The sequence below is a fragment of the Physeter macrocephalus genome, chromosome 2, assembly GCF_002837175.3.
Source record: "Physeter macrocephalus isolate SW-GA chromosome 2, ASM283717v5, whole genome shotgun sequence".
In the NCBI taxonomy this organism is placed as follows: domain Eukaryota; kingdom Metazoa; phylum Chordata; class Mammalia; order Artiodactyla; family Physeteridae; genus Physeter; species Physeter macrocephalus.
In genome coordinates this window covers 93,338,493-93,352,995 of record NC_041215.1, presented here as the reverse complement: position 1 = coordinate 93,352,995, position 14,503 = coordinate 93,338,493, and positions in this window count along the sequence as shown.

The following is a 14,503-nucleotide window of genomic DNA, read 5'->3' as shown; positions in this document are numbered from 1 at the left end:
ACATGGAATGCTGTTTATTGCTTATTGCTTCACATTGGGAGGCACTGCATTTCTGGATATTCACTTTTAGTGATGTTAAGATTTATCAGTGTGTTTAGGTAAAGTCACCCTCACTCTTTTTAGAGTTTCCTGTCAATTTGTCTACGAATGGTTTAGCAGCCATTGATTATTTATGTATATATCCATTATTTCCTTTGGTGTTTGAAAATGATAACCTTTTAATTCTACCTTTTCTTCTCCTTTCTTTAACTGTGATTCTTCTATTAAAAAAAATGTTTCTTCCATTAACTATTTGGTTAGCCTGAAATATATCTACAAAAAAAGATAGAATAAACACTAGAGTCTTTTCCTATATTTATCAATATTCAAAACTATGAATTAGCACTGTAGCAAACTCTAGAAATATCCAAGTTTTTTGAACATCAGTATGAACTTACAGATTTTTATGTATGTGATATGCTTCAATTACTTCAATCACTATTCTTTCTGGTGTTCAATTGTCCCACATTTAGATGGTAGGAGTCCCTTCAAGTTGATACCTATTTCATTCTGCAAAGACCCCACTAATATTTGACAGATTTCTTGCATTCAGTACAAAGATATCTCAGGCTAAACTTGGCCTAAAACATTAGCCGATGTTTCCTTCCCCAGATCTGTAATCGACATTTTCCCCAAAGAACCTTGGTTTTAGTAGAAAACTGTATTTAGAGAGAACAATCTGGAAGTCGGTGTTCCTTTGTATTTTTTTACATTAGCCTTTATTATATATTTTGCAATAAGTAAGGTGGGTATGCACAAATAATAAAATAAGTAGAAATATATTGTGTCAACTGTACTGTAAAATTTACTCTAAATCTCATGAAAATGAACTTTAAATATTCAACTTGGGAAAGGGCATTATATTTATTTTAGTTGGTTGATAACACAGAGAACCAAGGCTTCCATTTTTCTAGGACATAGTTATTCCAGCTGTTGCTTATATTACACAGCTGTCCTCAGAATTTTCCATTTTCTATGCTACAACATGAAGCCAGATATTTCCAACAGTTCCATTGTCCATTCTCCCCAGTGACTAAACAAACATCCTGCAAATGGTGTGACCTAGCACATTGCAAACACATGGATGCAACAACTAACCAAGAAGCTGCTATAGTCTGACTCGCTGTTTATAATAATTTGTTGTCAATAACAAATATGGATCAGCACATGCGGGAGAGTAATTAAAATTAAAGAGAGAGACATCATTGAAATAAAATGTGTGGGAGAAGAGCAAATATTTCTGGATGTAATTAAAAGTGGTATATGCTCTAGATTTAAATAGCTGAAGGAAATGATCAACCTTTCAGAGGTTGCATGCCAATATCTTCTTCAAAACCTGAACACATGAGCAATCTGAGCCAAGAGAAAGTATAAGGAATGAATGGGCTTCCTGGACAGCACTGTAACCCTCTGTGGTTGGTACATTAACTGTTCTAGTGCACTATGCATTCAACTGCAAGTCCATGATGGCATACAAACTAATGTGCTAGGAAAAATTTTATAGGGACCTACATGAATTCATATTGTACTTACATCACCCTCCAGTTACCAATTGCACATGTTCTCATTCACCTTACAGAAGCATGTGCTGTAAAAAAACACACTGGGTTTAATTATCCATATGCATTAACCATATGGACAGGTTAAGCCTCGAGCTCACCTTTTCCTTTGGCAGAAATGCTGCAGATTTTCTATTCATAGGATGAAAATAAATAGATATACATAAAGGTTTTCATTTATTTCATCTAATTTCCCATCTGGTATATTTCTATAATGAGGTGTGACTATGATGTTATCCTTTGGGTAGTAGTTGTGGGACAATATTTCATGTGAAAGAGAGCTAGAATGTCTTCCTAGCGGGCCTAGTAATAAAAATCCTCTAGCATTCTCCTGCCATATAATGAACTGCCTACTTTTTATTAAATAAACTTTTGTTGAAAGGATGAATTAAAGAATAAAACTCATTAATTAAAAGCTATTATTATCAGCCCCCAGTGTATTACTCTATTCAGTTTCTTTTTTTAAAAATTGAACTGTAGTTAATAGACAATGTTGTGTTAGTTTCTGGTTAAAGCAAAGTTATTCAGTTATACATACATGTATACATTATTTTTCATATTCTTTTCCATTACAGTTTATTACAAGATATTGAATATAGTTCCTTGTGCTATACAGTAGGTCCTTGCTGTTTACCTATTTTATATATAGTAGTTTGTATTTGCTAGTCCCAAGTCCCTAATTTATCCCTCCGTTTGGTATCTGTAAGTTTGTTTTCTATGTCCGTGGGTCTGTTTCCTCCAGGGAGGGAAACATTTGTGGCAGCCATTTGGGGGATCTTCTTGTACTATGCTGACATTGGTGCTGGAAAGCACTCTTATGGAAATATCTCTCTAGGCTATTAGCTGGGGGCTTGTCCCATCCTCCAGTGAACCTATAGCAGCTGCACATGCCAAACATGCAACCAGCCATGCTGAGGTCCTGCCCCGCCTACCAGAGTGTCTGCAACTACTGCGCAAGGCAGGACCTCACAGCCAGCTGGGACAGGGGCCAGCCACGCGTACAAGCCCACCCACAGTAGCTGGCTCCACCACAGCAGAAGGAGGCATGCAGCTGACATAGGGGACACCACTAGAAGTTCTAGCTCTGGTGACCAGAGGGGAGCATGCTGCTGGACCCAGAAGACAGCTACATGAGGCCATTTCTCCAAGACTGGGATATGCAACAGACCTACATAATACATAGAAATAAACACAGAGAATTCAGCAAAATGAGAGACAGAAGAATATGTTCCAAACAAAAGACAAGACAAAACCTCATAAAAAGAGCTAAACAAAATGAGAAAAACAATCTAATCAATAAATAGTTCAAGACAATAATCATAAAGATGCTCACTGAACTTGGGAGAAGAATAGATGAACATAGTGAGAATTTCAACAAAGATTAAAAACAAAAAGGGACCAATGAGAGCTGAATAATACAATAACTGAAATAAAGAATACACCAGAAGGAATTAACAGCAGATTAGGTGATACAGAAGAATGCATGAGCTACTTGGAAGATAGAATAGTGTAAATCACCTACCGGAATGGCAGAAAAGAAAAATAATAAAAAAACAAGGATAGTTTAAGAGGCCTTTGAAACAACATCAGGCAAACCAACATTCACATTATAGGGGTCCCAGAGGAGAAGAGAGGGAGAGAAAGGGGCAAAAATGAATTTCACATAAGTATTGCTGAAAACTTCCCTAACCTAAAGAAGAAAACAGATAGCTGGGTCCAGGAAGCACAGAGTCTCAAACAAAATCCCCAAAGACATCCACACTAAGACATTTCATAATTAAAATGGCCAGAGTTAAATATAAAGAGAGAATTTTAAAGGCAGCGAAAGAAAAACAAAGTGTCACACACAAGGGGACCCAAACACAAAGGAGGCAAGAATATACAATGGGGAAAACTGGACAGCACATGCAAAATAAACTGGACTACTTTCTCACACCATATACAAAAATAAACTCAAAGTGGATTAAAGATTTAAATGTAAGACCTGAAACCATAAAACTTTTAGAAGAAAACATAGGCAGCAAGCTTTTTGACAGCAGTCTTAGCAATATATTTTTGGATCTGTCTCCTTAGACAAGCGAAACAAAAGCAAAAATAAACAAATGGAACTACATTAAACTAAAAACCTTTTGCACAGCAAAGGAAACCATCAATAAAATTATAAAGTTGCCTACTGAATGGGAGAAGATATTTACAAGTAATGTATTCAATAAGGATTTAATATTCAAAATATATGAAATACATACAACACAACATCAAAAAACAAACAAGCCAACAAAAAGATGGACAGAGAAACCTGAATAGACATTTTTCCAAAGAAGACATATATATGGCAAATTGACACATGCAAAGATGCCCAACATCACTAATCATTAGGGAAATGCAAATCAAAACCACAATGAGATATCACTTCACACTTGTCAGAATGGCTATTATCAAAAAGGCAAGAAATACCAAATGTTGGTGAGGATGTGGAGAAAAGGGAAGCTTTTGCACTGTTGGTAGGACTTTAAATTGGTGCATCCAGTTTGGAAAACAATATAGATGTTCCTCACCACATAACTGCCTCATGATCCAACAATTCTACTTCTGGGTATTTTTTCTCAAGAAAACAAAAACATTAATTTGAAAAGATATATGCACCCCAATGTTCGTAGCAGCACTATTTACAATCGCCAAGATATGGAGCAACCTAAGTGTCCATCAATCGATGAATGAATAAAGAAGATGTGGTATATATATACAATGAAATATTATTCAACCATACAAAGGAACAAAATCTTGCCATTTGGGACAACATGAATGGATGTAGAAGATATCAAGCTAAGTGAAATAAGTCATAGATAAAAACAAATACCATATGATTTCACTTACATGTGGAATCTAAAAAACAAAACAAACAAACAAAATGAATAAAAAACAGACTTGGATACACAGAACAAATAGGTAGTTGCCGAAGGGAGGGTGTGCAGTTGGGCATAATAGATGAAGGGGATTAAGAGATACAAACCTCCAGTATAAAATAAATAAGTCAAGGGTTATAATATACAGCATAAATAATCTGGCCAATATTATAGTTACTCTTTGTGGGTAAAAATGGTTAGTAGGCTTATACTAGTGATCATTTCATAATGTAATTAAATGTTAATCACTATTTTGTACACCTGAAACTAACATAATATTGTCTGTCCACTATATTTCAATTTTTAAAAAAGCTAAAGAGAGTATGGCAAGGAAGTACAAAAATTTTGTCTTAAAATATGGCAGATTGGGATTTCCCTGGCAGTCCAGTGGTTAAGACTCTGGGTTCTGAGAGTGGTTAAGACTCTGGGTTCCACAAAGGGAGAGGTCACAACAGTGAGAGGCCCACTGCAGGGGGCAAAGGTTTGATCCCTGGTCCAGGAACTAAGATCCTGCATGCCGTGTGGCACAGCTGAAGAAAAAAAAAATATGGCAGGTAGATTAAAATGATGTACTAGATTTGGGGGATTTGTCATTTTATACAATTAAAACATAAGCATTACTAATACCCTAAAAACAAAGATGCATGACTGTTGTAGAGAACTCTGAGGAAGATGAAGCACAAGAATATTCCCTTCCTCATTTTTAGAAATCCTCTCTCATGTAGTGATATCCCCTTTCATTTCTCCTTATCATGAACTAGAAAGAAAAATTCTGCAAATATATATTATTCCTTTTTGTAAAGTCTATGTGTTGTCACTTACGTGGTGAAACTCCATAACAATGAATTTAATACAAGCTTTACAATTTTTAGTCAAAATAAACTGTGAGAAAGGAATTCAATATTAGAATTCAGATAGTGTTCCCATAGAACCCAGAGACAAAACAGCCAAAATACATATATGAAGGGGAAAAAAAAAAGCCTTGGAACCTATTATTAAATAGGAAAGAGCATCAATTTCCTTCTATCCCAATCCATCTTCCCACAAGCTCCTGAATGCTCCCTGTGTAATGGGTGCTCTGGGAATTTAGGTTTATTTTCCCAGTAAAACTTGAACTATAAGTGAGGCAAGAAAGGAAAAATGGAATGATGGTTGTTAGTTGATGTCCTTAACAAAAGATTTTAAGAACTACCTGTGGGTGTGATCTTAGTTCTATGATACAATCAGCACACAAGCTATTTTGATGACGTGTGACAAAGACCAAGAAAATTGTTTACAAAGGAGCATTCAGAAGACTGGGTCATTAGCAGAGGTAGAGAAATAACTTTGATATGGCAAACGCCTTTTTTTTTTTTTTTTTTTTTTGCTGTACGCGGGCCTCTCACTGTTGTGGCCTCTCCCTTTGTGGAGCACAGGCTCCGGACGCGCAGGCTCAGCAGCCACGGCTCACGGGCCCAGCCGCTCCACGGCATGTGGGATCTTCCCAGACCAGGGCACGAACCCGTGTCCCCTGCATTGGCAGGCGGACTCTCAACCACTGTGCCACCAGGGAAGCCCAAACGCCTTTTTATAATTGTTTTCTTATAATTACACATTTAACAATAAATGCTCCCTTACTTGGCTGAGGTCTGCCTAGCAGGTCCACCTTAAATTATATTAAACATAAATAATATTTAAATAAATAACAATTAAAAGAAAATGAAAAACATCAGATTAGTTTTTAAAATTTTATAAAATCAAGATGACAATTCTTGTGGTCATTGAGCTAGTCTCATTTATCTATCTATCTATCTATCATCTATCATCAAATTATCAATACTCCACTGTGCTTCAATAATCAAAGGAGTTGGAGAGACCTTCAAGATGGCAGAGGAGTAAAAGGATTTTAAAAATAGAAAAATATATATCAAATAAATATATACATAAAATTATACATATATTCCCATAATTACTTTGATAAAGTCTGATCTATTGTTCCAAATAAGAATAAGTTTCAGGATAATTAAGTTGTGCCAACCCCTGAATGAATGTGGCATATATGTCCAGATGGTCCAAAAACTTCTGCTGGGATACAGAAAGAACATAAGTGTTGAGGTTATCCAGTTGACAGGAGACAGGACTAAAAGTTAAGTTTCTAAATATAATGTAATAGTCTGTGACCAAATCCAGCAACCTCATCTTTAGATTAAATTATGTAAGAAACAAGGGTGATTGTATTTCATAGAATGACAATTTGTGATTTATGAACATTTTGATGGATCTATGGTCTCAGCTATAAGAGCAGTGATCTTTCATTAGGCAATGGACAGAGTTTCAGAGATTTGCTTCCTCACTGAGATATCCAGGGAAAAAAAATGTGTGCCCTGGGTTGCAAGAGAGCTGTCTATAGCTCAAGACGACAGGAGAAAAAGTTTATTTCTTTATTGTCTCAGAAGTCTTTCAGTATCTATTCTAAGTTCTGAACTAGGTAAATTAACGATCTCAGAGATCAAAGACAGGGTGACCTGTAGCAGACAGGGATATAGCTGAGGGGCCTGATCAAGGACTTGCCAGCCTGCCCTGGGATACAGCAAAAAACTGCAGTATAAAGGGCATCTAGACTATACAGGAAGAAAATTTATTTACTAATCCTAGAGGCTCTGCCAAATGAGCAGGGAACTTCTGGAGCCCCCACTGGTGTTGCGGGCACTGGCAAGTGTCATTGTTTGAGACCCCTCAGGACTATCCTCAACCTGCACTGCTCCAGCTCCAGCCCCAGCTGTCCATCCAAGGTGGGCTCAGGTACAGCACTCCGAAGGGACTGCCTCTGTCCTGGGCTCACTCCAGCCCATGCTGGCCTGCCAAAGCCGCTAGGCACAAGCAGTCTACACAGTGGGTGCTCCCACACAAGGCCATTCCTTCAAGATCAGAAGTGGTAGCTGTTTTGCCTAATTCATAGAAACAAAACCAAAAGTCAAACAAAATGAGGAGACAGAAAAATATGCTCTGAATGAAAGAACAATATAAAACTCTAGAAAAAAAAATGAAATGGAGATAAGTAATTTATCTGATAAAGAGTTTAAAAAACAGTAATAAGGATGTTCATGAAACCTGGAGAAGAATGGAGGAACTCAGTGAGAACTTCAACAAAGATTTAGAAAATATAAGAAGGAATCGATCAAAATGAATATAATAACTGAAAAAATAATCTAGAGGGAATCTTCTGTTTTAGAAGAACAGAAAAGCAATCTGGAAGATAGGATAGTGGAAATCAACCAATCTGAACAGCAAAAAAAAAAAGAAAGAACTTTTTTTTTAAATGAGGAAAGTTGAAGGCACCTCTCAGACAACATTAAGCATACTAACATTTGTAGAAACTTTACAGGCCAGAAGAGAATCTCAGGGTATATTTAAAGTGCTGAAAGTAAAAAACTTAAAACTTTAATGTGCTACACCACATTAACAGAATGAAAGATAAAAATTATACAATCATCTCAATGGATGCATAAAAAGCATTAGACAAAATTCAACATCCATTTGTGTTAAAAACTCTCAACAAAGTGGGTATAGAAGGAACACATATCAACATAATAAAGGCCATTTATTACAAAGCCACAGCTAACATCATACTCAGTGGTGAAAAGCTGAAAGCACTTTCTCTAAGATCAGGAACAAGACAAAGATACCCACTCTCGCCAACTTTATTCAACATAATATTGGAAGCCCAAGTCACAGCAATTGGAAAAGAAAAGAAATAAAAGGAATCCAAATTGGAAAGGAAGAAGTAAAACTGTCACTGTTTGCAGATGACATAATACTTTATATAGAAAACCCTAAAGACTCCGTCAAAACTATTAGAACTAATAAATGAATTAAATAAAGTTGTAGGATAAAAATAAGTGACCTACAGAAATCTGTTCCACTTCTATACTCTAACAACAATCAGAAAGCTAAATAAAGAAAATAATTCCATTGAAAATTACACCAAAAATAATAAAATACTTAAGAATAAATCTAACCAAGGAGGTGAAAGACTTGTACTCTGAAAATTATAAGACATTGATGAAAGAAATGCTGTTATAAGACAGCAAATACAAGTGAAAAGATTTACCATGCTCATGGATTGGAAGAACTAATATTGTTAAAATGTCCATACTACTCAAGGCAATCTATAGATTCAATGCAATCTCCATCAAAATACCAATGGTATTTTTCAAAACACTTGAACAAATAATTCTAAAATTTGTATGGAATCACAAAAGATCCCAAATATCGAAAACAATCTTGAGAAAGAAAAAAACAGGAGGTCTCGCACTCCCTGATTTCAAACTATACTGCAAAGCTACAGTAATCAAAACAGTATGATACTGGCACCAAAATAGACAAATAGATCAATGGAACAGAATAGAGAGCACAGAGATCAACCCACACTTATATGGTCAACTAATCTATGACAAAGGAGGCAATAACATACAATGGAGAAAAGACAGTCTCTTCATTAAATGATATTAGGAAAACTGGACAGTACATGCAAAAGAATCAGAATGGACTAATTTCTCACACCATATACAAAAATAAATTAAAAATGGATTAAAGATTTAAATATAAGACCTGAAACCATAAAACTTTTAGAAGAAAACTTAGGCAGTAAGCTCTTGGACATCAGTCTTCACAATATTTTTTTGGATCTCTCTTCAGAAGGGGAAACAAAGGCAAAAATGAACAAATTAGACCAAATCAAACTAAAAACATTTTGCATAGCAAAGGAAACCATCAACAAAACGAAAAGATGATCTATTGAATGCGAAAAGATATTTGTAAGTGATATGCATGATAAGGAGTTAATATCCAAAATATACAAAGAACTCATTCAACTCAAAATCAAAAAGCAAACTAGCTGATTAAATAAAGGGCAGATATCCTGAATAGACATTTTTTCAAAGAAGACATATATATGGCCAATAGGCATGTTATAAACTATTCCATATCCTAAAAACTTTACTTTTAATATAACTTAAAAGATAAATTAACAACTTAATTTGAATTTCTATACAGTGTAGATAGAAGACACAATGAGTGACAGTGTCACTTTCACTTACTGCACTGGGAAATATTAACCATGGACAGTTCTGTTAAAACGTGTCATTTTGATATTGTGCTGTATCAATCAACTCACCCTTGAAAGCTAGAGTGCAGATATTTCTCAGTTCATTTGTCAGAGGTTACATGATATCTTTTTTTCCTCTTATATATAATCCTCTTCCCATTCCTATTTTTCTTTCAAAAGAGTTCCAAAATTATTGTGGAGTATTTTTATTTTATTGTTTATATCTCCAACTCGTCACCATAGTGAAGCCCTGGTGATATTCATAGATTGTTGATTCTCTTTGGTGGGGAAGAGTGAGTTTTCCAGAGGGAATAGCTACGTTCAAGGAGTATAAGACACATTAACAGTTATTAAAGTAATTTTATTTAGCTCCCGAATCTTGCATTTCCTTTAAGCTCTTTTCTTAGAAAAGTTTGCATCTTGCATTTGTAGCGGCAAACTAACTTTTCTTCCTGTCTTTCTTTGTCCCTGTTGTTATGAAATGCATTCTGTGCCTATCCAGCTGTGCTGGCAGTGTGTCAGGAATATGAGTCACTGCCTGATGTCCTCCACACACGAACAGGAACTAACACACACACACAAATAAAAGGCATTGTTCTTGGATTCTGTTTACAGCCAAACATCAGGGAAAGAGGCAATCGTGTGATTTTCAGTGAGGTATGATTAACTTCTCTTTCTATTTGTCAGTGACATTGATATTTTTGGTTACCTGTAGTAGATCCAAGAGATGTACTTGGAAGAAGAAGAGAAACGGTCTTCAAGATATCTCTTGATTATATTTTAGCTAGAAAATCCCTGGACAAGGTTAGCAAACATTTTTATTAAAATGTCACAAAAGCAAAACATCACTGAGAAAGTAATAAATAAATATGGGTTTCTCAAAGCCACCCAACCATTTGGTAACATATGTGTATATTTCTTTCTGTCCTTCAATCTCTTTTTATGTGTTGATTAGAATTATGAGTTCTGAGTCCCAGAGAGAATCTTATAAATTATGTGTTTACAGATAGGAAAATCAAGTTCCAGTAATCATAAAGTAATCTCAGCCCCATACAGATAAATTTTTTAAGAATCAAAGCTAGTATTCAATCTCATAACCAAGTTTACTGTGACTTCCCGTACACTCCACCATAATTTCCCCCTCCCCTACTCTAATAATCAGCAAAGGAAATAACTTAGTGAATCATTGGTGGCAGTGTTTAGTTAGTCCTACGTTGTCTGATAATTAAATTATCAGGTGACCCATGTCACCAAGTTGCACTTGGATTGAGGTAGGTTAAACACCTGGGTTAAACAGTATGATGGCACTCAGAAGGTTCTAATTAAAGAATAATTGTACATCTTATTGCCAGTCTGAAGAGAAGCAGATTCATAAACATATTCTCATGACTTGTTAATGAGAAAGCTTTAATAAAGCCAGTTGGCTGAAATAGTACTTTTTTTCCCTCTCTCTCTCTCTCCCTAAGGAGAAGGGTGAGAAAGAGTCCAAAGGCAAAGTGAATCTGCGGATGCAGTAATGCCACGTAGCTTCTCAGGAAAAAAAAAAAAATCTCAGTCCACATCTTTCAGAAAAGTAATAAAAGCATAAATCCTACATTCTAAAAGTTCAAGAAATTAAGTTATTTCTGCACTGATCTACAAATTATAAGTTAGATTTATCTCTTTACTTTTATTACTTTATTAATTACTTTCTTAAAACAAAAAAGGAGCTCTAATTTTGCCTTTTGTAATGTGGAGAATGCTGCCTAGATGCAAAGCTAATTCCGTGTAAAGAATGGGGACATAGGTTCACTATGAGAACTATGTAGTTATGTAATTAAATATTTATGTGATGCATATTTTGTGTGTCGATAAGTTTAATTCAATACAGAGTTCTCCTTTGAGAAATTAGTGTTCCTACAAATAACAAAGACCGAAAAGCCTGCTACAAGCCCAGTTTTACTGACCATGTTAGAAATAGTTAAACACCTGTCCTTTATCTGTGAGATCAGATGGTTATGTATTGTATTGTATATTGTATAACCAAGTGACTACTGTTAATTTTCTTCTGACTCTTTATAGGGCCCAAATGCTAATTCCATTTACTGAAGCCTCCCTGGTTAAGGGTTCTGGAAAATTTCAAGAGCATACAATAAAAAACAGTGATGAACTAACTTAGGAATGCAGTTTTTCAAAGTCGTCATGAAAACAGCAAACCCATAAGAGAGAAGAAAATGTTGTGAAGTATGGTGAAAATGTCCATCCTAGCGGAGGAGAAAAGGACAGTGGGCATTGCAGCCTTCCCTCTTGTCCTCCTTTACCCATATGCTTCTTTTTCCCCAATTTAAGAGCATGTGTTAGGAAGTTAAGAGACAGGGGATGGCTTTCATGGGAGAAATGGAAAGATACATGAAGGAAAACTGGGAGGGTGGGGGGAAGCAGAGAGATGGAAGGGAGAATTCTAGAGCCTAGAGTAGTTATAGGCAATTGCAGATTTTTGACCTGGGGTGAGAGGTATTTATTGCCTTTTGGCCTGGAGATAAGTTTAGCTTGAAAATGCTGAAAGGTGAGGTTGGCACAAAGAGATCGAAACAGATAGATCATTGCCAATAACTTACCTTCAACTATTTGCTCAAAGACAAAGGATTAATGAGCCTGTAAATATATTTATATATCTGTAAGTCTACCTCAAAAAAAAACAAGTGCTCAAAACTCTCATTCCAATATGAAGTTTGTGTCATGTTTTAGTACCTTCTCCCAGCCAGGCCAGTCTGCCTCTTCCAAATGACTCACATTTATTTCAGATGATTTGTTTGCTGCTGTTCTTTCCCAGACAACAGTATTACCACTTCTTAGAAATGCTATTTGGAGTTATATTTCTTCAGGTAGAAAGTTAGACAGAGATTATACAAACGGAGAAACACAATGTCATGTGAAAGGAGGCGGAAAAAATGTTATTTAATAAATTGCAGAGAACCGTCTGTGTAATTCCTTACATCTTCAGTACTGACAAATGCGCTTCTGGGGAAACCGCTCTCCTGTTTAGGAAAAGTCTTTAAAAGGCTTTGTAGTTATAGGAAACAAAGCATCGATAGGGAGAAGTTAAGAAAATACACAAATTCCCTATGTAATGAAGTAAAGGGTGTTAACCTTAGAGAATGTTTTGTTTTTGTTTGTACAATTTGTTATATGTGGATTTATACTGTGTCGTTGGTTAGTGGCATGGGGAGGCGGGATGATGAGCAGAGAACATCTTTCTGTTCTGAAGCCCTAGAGACATCAGAACAGGTCTGTACCCAAAGAGAGGGGCAGACACAAAAGAGCCCTCTTTTATAGAAATGACTGAAAAACTTACGAAACATGGTATCTATACCCCGTTTTAAATTATTTCACGTCCTGTACTGTGATTCTCCTCCATCAACTTCAGAGCTTCAGTACAGTCTAATACACACAATAGCTCTGTGTTAATGGGGACTTAATGATTTATGTCCACATTTGGGACCCAAGTGGTGTGGAGAAAAGGCAGCTATTGGCATGAACAGTGAGTGATGAGGCCATGGTCATTAAAGGGAAGCCAGGAGTTTAGAATGAGAGATAAGAGTGACCAAGAGAAAAGATATGTGTCCTGGTAAACTTCAGAATTATGGCAGAGGGGTCTGGACTTGCTACAGTTACATTAGATGAAAGAGAATTTGGAGACATTTGGATTACTGGGAAAATATGTTAAATTATTTCAGAATGTTGCAAAAATAAAATTAGAGCTTCCAAAATATATATAAATTATGTTTCTAAAGTAATGAACTTCCAGTGGTTTAGAAAGCAAATCATTTTCATCTGAGAGAACCCAGAGATGGGAGAAAAGAAGGGGTAACCAAAGAGAGAAGATGGCCTGTTGCCCATCTGAGGCAGACTTCGTACAGATGACTATGTTGCTAAAGGGAAAAGTAAGGGCTGGTTTATGGCAGCCTCAGCCTCAGCCATGCACTTAGTTATATAAGAGTGAAAGGTCTGTACTGTCTTCAAGGGCATAAATAAAGGGCTACACATATTTGAAATTCATTTCTGTTTCTTTTTTTTGAACACTTTTAATGGAGTATAACAGCTTTACAATGGTGTGTTAGTTTCTGCTTTATAACAAAGTGAATCAGTTATACATAGACATATATCCCCATAGTTCTTCCCTCTTGCGTTTCCCTCCCTCCCACACTCCCTATCCCACTGCTCTAGGTGGTCACAAAGCACCGAGCTGATCTACCTGTGCTAAGTGGCTGCTTCCCACTAGCTATCTATTTTATATTTGGTAGTACATATATGTCCATGCCACTCTCTCACTTTGTCCCAGCTTACCCTTCCCCCTCCCCATATCCTCAAGTCCATTCTCTAGTAGGTCTGAATCTTTATTCCCATCTTGCCCCTACGTTCTTCTGACCATTTTGTTTTTCTTTTTTTTTAGATTCCATATATATGTGTTAGTATACAGTATTTGTTTTTCTCTTTCTGACTTACTTCACTCTGTATGAAGGTCTCTAAGTCCATCCACCTCACTAAAAATAACTCAGTTTCATTCCTTTTTATGGCTGAGTAATATTCCATTGTATATATGTGCCACATCTTCTTTATCCATTCATCTGTGTTGATGGACACTTAGGCTGCTTCCATGTCCTGCCTATTGTAAACAGAGCTGCAATGAACGTTTTGGTGCATGACTCTTTTTGAATTATGGTTTTCTCAGGGTATACGCCCAGAAGTGGGATTGCTAGGTTGTATGGTAGTTCCATTTTTAGTTTTTTAAGGAACCTCCATACTGTTCTCCATAGTGGCTGTATCAATTTACATTCCCACCAACAGTGCAAGAGGGTTCCCTTTTCTCCACACCCTCTCCAGCATTTGTTGTTTGTAGATTTTCTGATGATGTCCATTCTAACTGGTGTGAGGTG